General features: G+C 46.2%; 2 protein-coding genes across 6 annotated transcripts in view; one reads left to right on the top strand and one right to left on the bottom strand.

The window, feature by feature from the left end:
- LOC147015740 (BRISC complex subunit Abraxas 2-like) overlaps window positions 1-14,382 on the bottom strand; it is an 87,753-nt gene that overhangs the window by 2,995 nt on the left and 70,376 nt on the right. The window lies entirely within an intron of this gene.
- LOC147015742 (uncharacterized) overlaps window positions 1-14,382 on the top strand; it is a 37,471-nt gene that overhangs the window by 16,533 nt on the left and 6,556 nt on the right. The gene's annotated exons all lie outside the window — the stretch shown is intronic.

Genomic DNA, 14,382 nt, shown 5'->3' with positions numbered 1-14,382 from the left:
TAAGAGATGGTGGTGAACAGCTGCTTTGAAGACCTGGAGGAAAGAGTGGGATTGAAGAGAGTATGGGAGTTTGGTCCAAAGTCAGGAAAAAAATGAGGAATGAAAGAGTGAAGGTGAGCAGTGATTCTTGATTTTGGTAGTTTTACCAGAAGGGGGTTGCTTGCGGACCTTGAGCACCCTGCGGAAATATGGGGGGGGGGACATATATCTCAGACAGAGTGGGGGGGGGCGCGAGGCCGGAGAGGAGACGGGAGAAGACAGGAAGACCACCGACCTGCCTGCAATGAGTGTGAGAGGCCCAAAGACTAAAGGCCCTGTCACACCTTGACCATTTAGCCAGCGTATGCCTGACGTATGCAAAATTTGGCTAAAACGCTGGCACATGTCGAATACGTTATGGGTAAGTTTGTATACGTTAACAGCACGCTGGCATACGTCGTAGTACGCTGGCTTTTTTTTCGTAGTACGCTGGCATACGTCTTTGTACGCCAAGGTGTTAGACAAATTTTCCATGCTTGAAATTTTTTGACGTATGCCAGCGTATGACACGCTCCGCATAATGCTGGCCATATGTTGTAGGCACGTTGCGCGATCGTTGACACACGTCGACACACGTTACTTGTAAGTTACTCATAAGTCGAAACACGTCAAGGTAATGTTTAGCGTACCCGAAACTTATTTCTAACCTATGAGTAACGTGTTGTAGGCACGTTACGTGATCGTTGACACACGTTACTTGTACGTTACTCATAAGTCGAAACACGTCAAGGTAATCAGTGTTAGCATCAGTGTTCCAGACTCCCTGATGTTTTTTTTTTTTCCTTCGGTACGACGGTGATGTTGACACTTCGATTTCTAGTGCGGTTATAATATAATATAATTAATAGGCTGCCGCTCAACGATTTAAATCATAACCGCACTAGAAATCGAAGTGTCAACATCACCGTCATACCGAAGAAAAAAAAAAACCAGGGAGTCTGCAACACTGACGCTAACCATTACCTCGACGTGTTTCGACTTATGAGTCACGTACAAGTAACGTGTGTCGATGTGTGTTAACGATCGTGTAGCGTGCCTACAACTTATGCCAGTGTATGCGGAACGTGTGTCATACGTCGAGAAATTTTCAACATGCTGAAAATTTCTCGACGTACTCGGCGTATGACAACGTATGCCAGAAAAATACGACGTATGCCAGCATGCTCTTAACGTATACAAAACTTACCCATAACGTATTCGACGTGTGCCAGCCTGGTTCGGCAAATTTTTCATACGTCGGCATACGCTGGCTAAAACGTCAAGGTGTGACAGCGGCTTCACACTTCGATGTCTTGTGCAGTTATGATTTGAATCGTCAAGCCGCAGCCTATGAATAGCCTACGCCACGTGATCGTCGGCGATACGCTGCCGCGCTATGCATAAGTTAGACTATCGTTGGGCATAGGTTGTGAACACCGACAACACGCTCAGCGTTCATTGGCATAATTTATCTATATGTGATTGAAACGTTCTGTGTACGTTACTAATACGTTATGCATACGCCCAAAACTTAAAAAAAAAATCACTAGTTCAGCGTACGCCAGCGTTTTACATACATTTTGAGACCTTGCCATACACTGGCTAAAACGTCAAAGTGTGACAGCCCCTTCATCCTCATCACGGGAAATACCAATGATCCTAAATGCCTTGGTTTCCACAGCGTGAAACCGAGAACGGTGAGAGGTGGGAGAGCAGTACTCCATCAGGCTGTGGATGAAAGCTTTGTACATTGTCAGGAGCTCAGGTGTGCCAAAGAAGGACTTTGCACAATGGAGGATGCCCAGTCTATGACTGGCTTTTGAGGCCAGCTTGGTAATGTAGCTTTCCCAGGAAAGATCAATGGCAGATATTGAGACCCAGAAGATTGAATGAGAGGACTTCAAGAGGATTGTTGAGAAAGTACTGTCAAGGCCAAAAATATTGGTACCCTTGTACTTTTTTTCAAATAATGCATCATATCTTCCAGAAAATTGTTGAAATTTAAAAAAAAAAATCTTTTGGTATCCACAAATGTATTTCTTTGGTTTGCAGTGGAACAAAAAAAAAAGCTGAAATAAATTACAAAATCTTACCAATTCCACACAGAAATCCTAAAATGTCACGGACAATATTATTCGCACCTTCTAGTTGTTAGAAATAATTACATTTCAAGCAGGTGATTCTCCTTTACTCTGGAATTGAACTCACCTGTAGTGAGTTGCAGGTGCCGGCAAAAGAAAAAAATCACTCATTAAACCTGTTTGAAGAAAGAAAAGGAGTCATTCTGCTGTTTTGTGTCACTGTGTGTACCGCAATGAACATGGAGAAAAGAAAGAAAACCAGAGAATTGTCTGAGGAGGTGAGACACAAGATTGTAGTCAAGCATGGACAATCTCAAGGCTACAAGTCCATCTCCAGAGATATTGATGTTCCTGTGTCCACCATATGAAATGTTATCAGGAAGTTTAAGGCCCATGGCACTGGAGCCAACCTTCCTGGACGTGGCCACAAGACAAAACTTGATCGAAGATTGCAGTGAAGGATTGTTCGAATGGTGGAGAAAGCACCTCGATCAACTGCCAAACAGATTCAAGCTGACCTTCAGACACAAGGTACAACAGTTTCAACTCACACCATCCATTGCCTACTCAATGAAAGGGGGTTATATGGTAGGAGACTCAGGAGGACCCCCACTGCTGAGAAAGAGAGACATAAGAAAGCCCAATTGGAGTTTGCCAAAACACACCTGAACAAGCCAACATCCTTCTGGGAGAATGTCCTGTGGAGAGGTGAGACCAAGTTAGAGCTTTTTGGAAAAGGCCATAATCTCTATATTTACAGAAAACAAAAATGAAGCCTTCAAAGAAAAGAACACCTCCTTACAGTCAAACATGGAGGAGGTTCAGTGATGTTTTGGGGTTGCTGTGCTGCCTTTGGCATTAAATGCCTTGAATGTGTGCATGGCATCATGAAAGCAGGAGGATTACCAAGGCACTTTAGAGTGCAATGTTCAACCCAGTGTCAGAAAGCTAGGTCTCTGTCGAAGGTCATGGGTCTTGCAAGACAATGATCCCCAAACACACTTCAAAAAGTATCCAGGAATGATTCAAGACAAAACGCTGGACTGTTCTGAAGTGGCCAGCAATCTGTCCAGATCTAAATCCCATTGAACACCTGTGGGGAGATCTGAAAACACAATCTGGGAGAAGCACCCTTCAAATCTGGAAGAACTGGAGCAGTTTGCACAAGAAGAGTGGGTCAAACTGCCAGGAGTGAGGTGTAGGAAGCTCATTCATGGCTTCAGGAAGTGCTTAACTGCAGTTATTTTGTCCAAAGACTGTGCTACCAAATATTAAGTGTAGGACTCGAGGGTGTCAATAATTTTGTCAACGCCATTTTTATTTTTTTTTCTGATGTTAAAGGATATATTGAGTTCTGAATCAAAAGCAAAGGTTCTGTAATATTAACAGTGAAATAAATAATTGTGGAGACCGAATTCTTTTGTAAGTTTCAACTAATTTGTAGAGAAAACTGTGTTGTTTGAAAAAAGTGCAAGGGTGCCAATATTTTTGGCCACGACTGTAGATGGGGGGGGAGGGGGGTTGAGAGGTACCAGATGGTCCTTTCGGAGAGATCGTGAGAGTGTAAGATTTGTTAGGATTGAAAGACATGTTCCACGTGTTGGACCAGCTTGTGATTTTATCCAGATCTGCAGAGAGTGAAGAAGCTGCTGCTTGCCGGTCTGAGGAACGACAGATGGTATTCGATCTGTATACAGATCTGGCAGAGGGTGGAGTCATCAGCAAAGAGATAAAGAGGATTTTCCAGAGAGTCGGAGAGATCATTGATGAAAACCAGGAAAAGCACAGGGCCCAGAACGCTGCCTTGAGGAACTCCAGCCTGGACAGGAAGAGGGGATGAGAGAACTCCATTATGGACCACACGTTGGCTGCAATAGGAGAAGAAGTCTAAGCCATGAATGGAGATTGCCTTGGATACCATAGCAGAATGCACTTTCACATAAATTACAAGGGTATTGGCACACAATGAAGGTAGACACTGAACATGTATTGTTGCGGACCGGGGATCGGCTGCGAGCACGACTGCTAGGTGGAGCAGTAGGGTCGACTCTACCGAACACCCGGAATCTAGATCGTACCTTTCGGAAAACTCCGAGGATACGGGTCCCTTACCGGACAGTGAATCGTCAATAATTCCACCACGTGGTACAGGGTTATTTGCCAAACTTCAAAATACCTAGAGACCCACGTGGCGAGCTACCCAGTATTCACAGCCTCGACGGCACTCGTACGGAACGAGCCGTATGCGTGCTCGACCCGTGTGTGACCTCAGCGGATGGTCACCGAGCTTCCGTCGGTCCCAAATGCACACCAGTACGGCAACAACGGCCTTCTTTATTTCTCCCAACATGCACCACGTTAAACCAATGAAGAAAACACAAAAACGAGCTGATACATTTAACACATGGATATTTATTTACAATTGGTGGGGAAGGAACACATAAGAGCAGAGTTAAACCAACTAAAGCAAGGCAAATAATGTACAGCAAAGGCACTTATCCAATTCCTACTTACAGACAGGGCCCCAGACAGACACACACACACACACACACACACACACACACACACACACACACACACACACACACACACACACACACACACACACACAAACACACACACACACACACACACACACACACACACACACACACACACACACACACGGACATCGACCATCCCGCCTCGTGCGGTCTTCGACGAGACGAGCGACCTAGACCAGCGTCGCGATGCGGTCAGAAGAACCAGGCGCCAGCGAGAGGCGATGGAAGAACCAGGCGCCAGCGAGATGCCATGGAAGAACCAGGCGCCAGCGAGATGCCATGGAAGAACCAGGCGCCAGCGAGATGCCATGGAAGAACCAGGCGCCAGCGAGATGCCATGGAAGAACCAGGCGCCAGCGAGATGCGATGGAAGAACCAGGCGCCAGCGAGATGCGATGGAAGAACCAGGCGCCAGCGAGATGCGATGGAAGAACCAGGCGCCAGCGAGATGCGATGGAAGAACCAGGCGCCAGCGAGATGCGATGGAAGAACCAGGCGCCAGCGAGATGCGATGGAAGAACCAGGCGCCAGCGAGATGCGATGGAAGAACCAGGCGCCAGCGAGATGCGATGGAAGAACCAGGCGCCAGCGAGATGCGATGGAAGAACCAGGCGCCAGCGAGATGCGATGGAAGAACCAGGCGCCAGCGAGATGCGATGGAAGAACCAGGCGCCAGCGAGATGCGATGGAAGAACCAGGCGCCAGCGAGATGCGATGGAAGAACCAGGCGCCAGCGAGATGCGATGGAAGAACCAGGCGCCAGCGAGATGCGATGGAAGAACCAGGCGCCAGCGAGATGCGATGGAAGAACCAGGCGCCAGCGAGATGCGATGGAAGAACCAGGCGCCAGCGAGATGCGATGGAAGAACCAGGCGCCAGCGAGATGCGATGGAAGAACCAGGCGCCAGCGAGATGCGATGGAAGAACCAGGCGCCAGCGAGATGCGATGGAAGAACCAGGCGCCAGCGAGATGCGATGGAAGAACCAGGCGCCAGCGAGATGCGATGGAAGAACCAGGCGCCAGCGAGATGCGATGGAAGAACCAGGCGCCAGCGAGATGCGATGGAAGAACCAGGCGCCAGCGAGATGCGATGGAAGAACCAGGCGCCAGCGAGATGCGATGGAAGAACCAGGCGCCAGCGAGATGCGATGGAAGAACCAGGCGCCAGCGAGATGCGATGGAAGAACCAGGCGCCAGCGAGATGCGATGGAAGAACCAGGCGCCAGCGAGATGCGATGGAAGAACCAGGCGCCAGCGAGATGCGATGGAAGAACCAGGCGCCAGCGAGATGCGATGGAAGAACCAGGCGCCAGCGAGATGCGATGGAAGAACCAGGCGCCAGCGAGATGCGATGGAAGAACCAGGCGCCAGCGAGATGCGATGGAAGAACCAGGCGCCAGCGAGATGCGATGGAAGAACCAGGCGCCAGCGAGATGCGATGGAAGAACCAGGCGCCAGCGAGATGCGATGGAAGAACCAGGCGCCAGCGAGATGCGATGGAAGAACCAGGCGCCAGCGAGATGCGATGGAAGAACCAGGCGCCAGCGAGATGCGATGGAAGAACCAGGCGCCAGCGAGATGCGATGGAAGAACCAGGCGCCAGCGAGATGCGATGGAAGAACCAGGCGCCAGCGAGATGCGATGGAAGAACCAGGCGCCAGCGAGATGCGATGGAAGAACCAGGCGCCAGCGAGATGCGATGGAAGAACCAGGCGCCAGCGAGATGCGATGGAAGAACCAGGCGCCAGCGAGATGCGATGGAAGAACCAGGCGCCAGCGAGATGCGATGGAAGAACCAGGCGCCAGCGAGATGCGATGGAAGAACCAGGCGCCAGCGAGATGCGATGGAAGAACCAGGCGCCAGCGAGATGCGATGGAAGAACCAGGCGCCAGCGAGATGCGATGGAAGAACCAGGCGCCAGCGAGATGCGATGGAAGAACCAGGAGCCAGCGAGATGCGATGGAAGAACCAGGCGCCAGCGAGATGCGATGGAAGAACCAGGCGCCAGCGAGATGCGATGGAAGAACCAGGCGCCAGCGAGATGCGATGGAAGAACCAGGCGCCAGCGAGATGCGATGGAAGAACCAGGCGCCAGCGAGATGCGATGGAAGAACCAGGCGCCAGCGAGATGCGATGGAAGAAACAGGCGCCAGCGAGATGCGATGGAAGAACCAGGCGCCAGCGAGATGCGATGGAAGAACCAGGCGCCAGCGAGATGCGATGGAAGAACCAGGCGCCAGCGAGATGCGATGGAAGAACCAGGCGCCAGCGAGATGCGATGGAAGAACCAGGCGCCAGCGAGATGCGATGGAAGAACCAGGCGCCAGCGAGATGCGATGGAAGAACCAGGCGCCAGCGAGATGCGATGGAAGAACCAGGCGCCAGCGAGATGCGATGGAAGAACCAGGCGCCAGCGAGATGCGATGGAAGAACCAGGCGCCAGCGAGATGCGATGGAAGAACCAGGCGCCAGCGAGATGCGATGGAAGAACCAGGCGCCAGCGAGATGCGATGGAAGAACCAGGCGCCAGCGAGATGCGATGGAAGAACCAGGCGCCAGCGAGATGCGATGGAAGAACCAGGCGCCAGCGAGATGCGATGGAAGAACCAGGCGCCAGCGAGATGCGATGGAAGAACCAGGCGCCAGCGAGATGCGATGGAAGAACCAGGCACCAGCGAGACGCGAGCAGAGTCGAGAGCTCCGTTCAGCGCTCGTCGCGACAACCAAAACTCTTCCTTTTCGATCTCGCTGCAACCTTATTCACCCTTGTCCAGGGGGGGGGAGGGGACGCCTCCTCCTTCACTGGACGGTTCTGGCACGCAAAATGAGCTCGTTGCCCTGTCATTGGCCAAAACGGGCGCCAAGGCCATTGATTGGACCCGGCGGGGGGGCATGACGGCCGTCCGGCGGACCGCCCTCCAAACAGGCAGAGGAACATTATCCTGTGTGGGCTGTGGTCATTCGACGACCGCCGAGGAACTCGTTCGCATCTCCCTGATTGGACGAGAGCCGCCGCGTGGCTCCTCCTTGAACTCCGCCCACCACGGGCACCATGGCATCGGCCAGAGCGAGGTGAAGGTGAGGGTGATGCTGGTGTTGTTGTAGAAGATTTATGGATGTAATAATAAAACCCTAACTACAAAAAATAACTCCGCAGCGCATGAACACTTAAGTACCCATTAAACAAGGGACAGGGAGCTATCTATCCACATTTACTTATCAAAATAACTGAGCTATAGGACCTGTATGTTGAGTACTCATGGCTTCCAGATTCGTAACAGTATAATCTCTTAAATCGCATTATCATCCTGGATAAAAAGGATATCAAGCTTAATACACAAGAGAAATTCAACAAGCTGTGGAGTGAAAACTTATTGGTGGAATGAGTTACAAGTAATTTCATTTATACAAGAAGGATTAAAAAATATATATATTTAAAGCAGGGAAACCAACTTTTGAGAAATTACAGCAGAAGATTCCTGGCTTAATTCTCACATATAAGCTGAAATCCATGAAAACCTCATTTAAATTCCTTCAACAATAATAGCTGGTCCAACACGATGATGCAGAGGTAGCGTCGTGCACTTATCTTTTAAATATCTAGTCTGGCTTTGCTTCCCAACCAAACTACAAAAACAGAATGATACTTTGCACACAGGGTGTTCCAACACAAAGTATGCCGTCCCTCAGATTGACATTAAACTGGGCGTCTCATCTACCAACATTAGCTGGTGGATATATCCCACAATGTCTTTCACGACGAGTAGGTATCTCTGGCATCCTGAACAAATTGCAAATTCCAACTGATATCACCTTTGGTCAAACATTAGACCTGATAAACTGTTTAGTGAAAGTCTTGGGCTAAAAAAGTAATAATAATAATAACTAGAACTGCCACTTTATAACTGCTGGCAGTGATGACCGGGTACCCAGAAGTGTCCGCCTTTGAGACAACTGATACAACATGGGACTTAAATCATTGTCGCAAAGTTTCGCATTGATAGGATAAGCGGTGCCAGAGAAAACATTATTCAATGGTGATACAAACACAGGCCTGCTTCGAGACGGCGCGGAACAGACGAGTTACGAACCGGGCAGCACAAAGCGTTCACTTTCCTTATTACTGGCGAACAGATTCAAATAATTAAATAATTCTGGCTGCCAAACCGTGTGACCGATCAGGTTGAAATTTTAAACTTTTGTTTCGCATGTCGGCTAAATTACAAATGTGAAGTTTCGTATATTTTGAAGCAGCGGTTCCAGAGTAAACATTAATTAATATTTAACCTTCAATCCAAGATGGCGGCCAAACCATGTGACTTGTGACGTCATAATTTTCACCACTTGTGCAAACACGATCGTAGACGATAACTGCAAATTTTCGCTTCGCTAGGTTAAGCAGTTCCAGAGAAAACATTATTTAATATTTTTCTTAAAACCAACATGGCTGCCAAACCCTGGGCCCGATCGCGTTGAAATTTCAAACCCTCATTCCGCATGAGCGTTCCACCATAAACTTGATGTTTCACATTTATTGATGCAGTAGTTCCAGAGTCAACATTAATTAATATTTTTCCTTCAATCCACGATGGCTGCCAAACGTTGCGTCGTACCTCAAAAGGGGGTGAGAACTTTTTATTCGTCATGGAGAGGCGGTCAGAGTGGTGGAGTTTCGCCTGGATCTGTTCAGTCCTTTCAGAGAAAAAGACGTTTAAAGATATTATTTTTTAATCCAAGATGGCTGACGAACCATGTGACCTATGACATTACAAATTTAAATTCTGCTTCCAACTGGGTATTGGAACATGTTTCTGAAGTTTCGTGTTAATCGGTAAAGGTGCGTTTTTCTATCCAAGATGGCCGCCAAACCATGTGACGTGTGACATCATAATTTTTACCACGCATGCACAGACAAAGGTAGATGATAATTACAAATTTTCGATTCGTTTGGTTAAGCGGTTCCAAAGAAAACATTATTTAATATTTTTCTTAAATCCAAGATGGCGGCCAAACCATGTGACTTATCAATTCGAAATTAACAAACTTATATCGCCTTCCTCTCCTGAATATAGTTCTGAAATCTCCCCTTCATTGGGCCAACGCTTCTGGAGAAGAAGATGTTTGAAGGTTTTTGGGTTTTTTTCAAGATGGCCGCCAAACCATGTGACCGATCAAGAACAAATTAACAAACTTGAGAAAGGACCTCATGGGGAATATATGTGTGAAGTTTCGTCTTAATCTGTCTTGCCCTTCTGGAGAAGAAGATTTTTAAAATTTATTCATTTTCAATCCAAGATGGCTGCCGAACCTTGTGACCTATGATATCATAAATTTAAATTCTGCTTTCCATCGTCGACCCGAACAAGTGTGTGAAGTTTCTTGAAAATCGGATAAGGTCTATTTTTCTATCCAAGATGGCCGCCAAACCATGTGACTTCTGAGGTAAAAATTTTTTACCATGTATGCAGAGTTGAGGGAGGAAGGCACTTGCAAATTTTGGGTTCGATGGCTTATGAAATACCAGAGAAAACATTATTTAATATTTTTCTTAAATCCAACATGGCGGCCAAACCATGTGACCTATCACTTCGAAATTAACAAACTTGCATCGCATACATGTCACGAATATAGTTGTGAAATCTCGCCTTCATGGGACCAGCGCTTCTGGAGAAGAAGATGTTTGAAGGTTTTAGGGTTTTTTCAAGATGGCCGCCAAACCATGTGACGTATCAACAACAAATTAACAAACTTGAAAGAGAACATCAGGGGGAATGTACGTGTAAAGTTTCGCCTTAATCTGTCCAGCCCTTCTGGAGAAGAAGATTTTTTTTTAATAAACACTAAAAAACAAGATGGCGGACGAATTACGTCATCGATGACGTCAAGAAAAACATTTTCGTCAGTGATTTTAGGCGTAGATGATGCTCAGAACTTTTCAGATTTTTCCTATACGGCGTTCTACTTGACGAATTTTCACCGGTATATCGCTTCACCTATGACGTCACGAAAAATCACACGTGTTCCCCATAGGGAGCTTAGTAAAATGTATCAAGAGAAAAATTTTTCCATTGCACGGTTTCCGAGATACAGATGTCCAAAGTTTATCGTTTTTTTCAAGATGGCGCCCGCACCACATGACCAATGACGTCATAATTATAACGTGATTGTGCTATCAAAAAAGATACATACTGTGGTGAAAATTTTGTGTCGATCGGACTTAGTATCCCAGAGAAAATGATTTTTAAAGCGAAAAAGGGTGCAAAATGCCGGCGGAAAAAGAAAAATAATAATAAACAGAAGAAAAACAATAGGGTACCCTGTACTGACAGGGTACCCTAATAACTAGAACTGCCACTTTATAACTGCTGGCAGTGATGACCGGGTACCCAGAAGTGCCTTTGACACAACTGATACAACATGAGACTTAAATCAGAGTCGCAAAGTTTTGCATTGACAGGATAAGCGGTGCCAGAGAAAACATTATTTAATGGTGATACAAACACAGGCCTGCTTCGAGAGGGCACGGAACAGACGAGTTACGAACCGGGCAGCACAAAGCATTCAATTTCGTTAGAACTGGCTTCCAGATTCAAATAATTAAATAATTCTGGCTCCCAAACCGCGTGACCGATCAGGTTGAAATTTTAAACTTTTGTTTCGCATGTCACCTCAATTATAAATCTGAAGTTTCTCATATATAGAGGCAGCGGTTCCAGAGTAAACATTAATTAATATTTATCTTTCAATCCAAGATGGCGGCCAAACCATGTGACTTGTGATGTCATAATTTTCAACACATGTGCAAACACGATGGGAGACGATAACTGCAAATTTTCGCTTTGCAAGGTTAACCAGTTCCAGAGAAAACATTATTTAATATTTTTCTTAAAACCAACATGGCTGCCAAACCCTGGGCCCGATTGCGTTGAAATTTCAAACCCTCATTCCGCATGAGTTTTCCACCATAAAGGTGATGTTTCACATTTATTGATGCAGTATTTCCAGAGTAAACATTAATTAATATTTTTCCTTCAATCCACTATGGCTGCCAAACGTTGCGTCGTACCTCAAAAGGGGATGAGAACTTTTTATTCGTCATGGAGAGGCGGTCATAGTGGTGGAGTTTCGCCTGGATCTGTTCAGTCCTTTCAGAGAAAAGACGTTTAAAGATATTATTTTTTAATCCAAGATGGCTGACGAACCATGTGACCTATGACATCACAAATTTATATTCTGCTTCCAACTGGGTACTGGAACACGGTTGTGAAGTTTCGTGTTAATCGGTAAAGGTGCGTTTTTCTATCCAAGATGGCCGCCAAACCATGTAACGTGTGATGTCATAATTTTTACCATGCGTGCATACACGATGGTAGATGATAATTACAAATTTTCGATTCGTTTGGTTCAGTGGTTCCAGAGAAAACATTATTTAATATTTTTCTTAAATCCAAGATGGCGGCCAAACCATGTGACTTATCAATTCGAAATTAACAAACTTATATCGCCTTCCTGTCCCGAATATAGTTCTGAAATCTCCCCTTCATTGGACCAGTGCATCTGGAGAAGAAGATGTTTGAAGGTTTTAGGGTTTTTTCAAGATGGCCGCCAAACCATCTGAACGATCAAGAAGAAATTAACAAACTTGAGAAAGGACCTCATGGGGAATATATGTGTTAAGTTTCGTCTTTATCTGTCTTGCCCTTCTGGAGAAGAAGATTTTTAAAATTTATTCATTTTCAATCCAAGATGGCTGCCGAACCTTGTGACCTATGATATCATAAATTTAAATTCTGCTTTCCATCGTCGACCCGAACAAGTATGTGAAGTTTCGTGTAAATCGGATAAAGTCTATTTTTCTATCCAAGATGGCCGCCAAACCATGTGACTTCTGAGGTAAAATTTTTTTACCATGTATGCAGAGTTGAGGGAGGAAGGCACTTGCAAATTTTCGCTTCGATGGCTTATGAAATACCAGAGAAAACATTATTTAATATTTTTCTTAAATCCAACATGGCGGCCAAACCATGTGACCTATCACTTCGAAATTAACAAACTTGCATCGCATACATGTCACGAATATAGTTCTGAAATCTCGCCTTCATTGGACCAGCGCTTCTGGAGAAGAAGATGTTTGAAGGTTTTAGGGTTTTTTCAAGATGGCCGCCAAACCATGTGACGTATCAACAACAAATTAACAAACTTGAAAGAGGGCCTCAGGGGGAATGTCCCTGTAAAGTTTCGCCTCAATCTGCACAGCCGTTCTGGAGAAGAAGATTTTTTTTTAAAAAACACTAAAAAACAAGATGGCGGCCGAAATACGTCATCGATGACGTCAAGAAAAACATTTTCGTCGGTGATTTTAGGCGTAGATGACGCTCAAAATTTTTCAGATTTTTCCTATACGGCGTTCTACTTGACGAATTTTCACCGGTATATCGCTTCACCTATGACGTCACGAAAAATCACACGTGTTCCCCATAGGGAGCTTAGTAAAATGTATCAAACGAAAAATTTTTCCATTGCACGGTTTCCGAGATACAGATGTCCAAAGTTTATCGCTTTTTTCAAGATGGCGACCGTACCACGTGACCAATGACGTCATAATTATAAGCTGATTGTGCTATCAAAAAAGATACATACTATGGTGAAAATTTCCTGTCGATCGGACTTCGTGTTCCAGAGAAAATGATTTTTAAAGCGAAAAAGGGTGCAAAATGCCGGCGGAAAAAGAAAAATAATAATAAACAGAAGAAAAACAATAGGGTACCCTGTACTCACAGGGTACCCTAATAATAATAATAATAACAACAATAGCTTTCCCTCGCTGACCCCACAATAACATAGGAACAATGGAGACTGCTGAAGAAGTAGCAGGAGTACTCATTGCAGTAGCAACAGTCAGAGTAGATCTAACAATGGCAATCAAAGAGTTTTGTTTTTTTGTATCCATAGTTGCGGCTCGTAGAAGAAATGGGACACTGAATGGATCAGGAGAATAGTAGAGACGGACGCAAAATAAACAGTATAGAGAAGGGGAAAAACACCAACAGCAGAGTAGAAGGGCAAGATAGAGGGCGACTTGGACAAACAAAGGGTGTGGGGGGAGGATGGGGGGCAGGAGAGAAGGAATGGGGTGGACAAGATCAAGATGGAGACAGGAGCCTCCAAGGAAGGAAAACTGGAAATTTGGAAGGAGGAGGGATTGCGGGGTTGGGGGGGGGATAACAAGGGTAAAAATGTCATCATTTTGGATTGGAGATGATCTGAGATGGTGGTGAACATCCCTCTTGAATATCTGGAGGGAAGAATGAAATTGAAGAGAATGTGGAAGTTGGTTTCACAGGCAGGGAAAAAGAGGAACGAATGAGTGGAAGTGAGCTGTGATCCTAGATTTAGGTAGTTTCACCGGAAGGGGGTTTATTGTGGACCGTGTGTGCCCTGCAGAAACCTGGAGGGGAAAGGGGGGGGGGACAAAGCACGGCAAGAACACAGGTTGCAAGACAAGAAAGGAGGCGGTACAAGACAGAGACCACCAACCTGCAAAGTGATAAGCCCATCGACTCAGTTTCATTGTGGGAGTTTCCAATAATCTTAAAGGCCTTGGTTTCCACAGCATCAAGCTGAGCAAGATGTGAGGCAGGGGAGCCAGCCCAAAGGAGGAGCAGTACTCCACCAAGCTGCAGATGAAGGCCTTGTCGATGGATAGCAGTTCAGGTATGCCAAGGAAGGACTTTGTAC

This window comes from Eptatretus burgeri, chromosome 12 (genome assembly GCF_056783735.1).
Source record: "Eptatretus burgeri isolate ZD-2024b chromosome 12, Ebu_testis_v1, whole genome shotgun sequence".
Lineage (NCBI taxonomy): Eukaryota > Metazoa > Chordata > Myxini > Myxiniformes > Myxinidae > Eptatretus > Eptatretus burgeri.
This window is presented reverse-complemented; position numbering and strand designations above follow the sequence as displayed.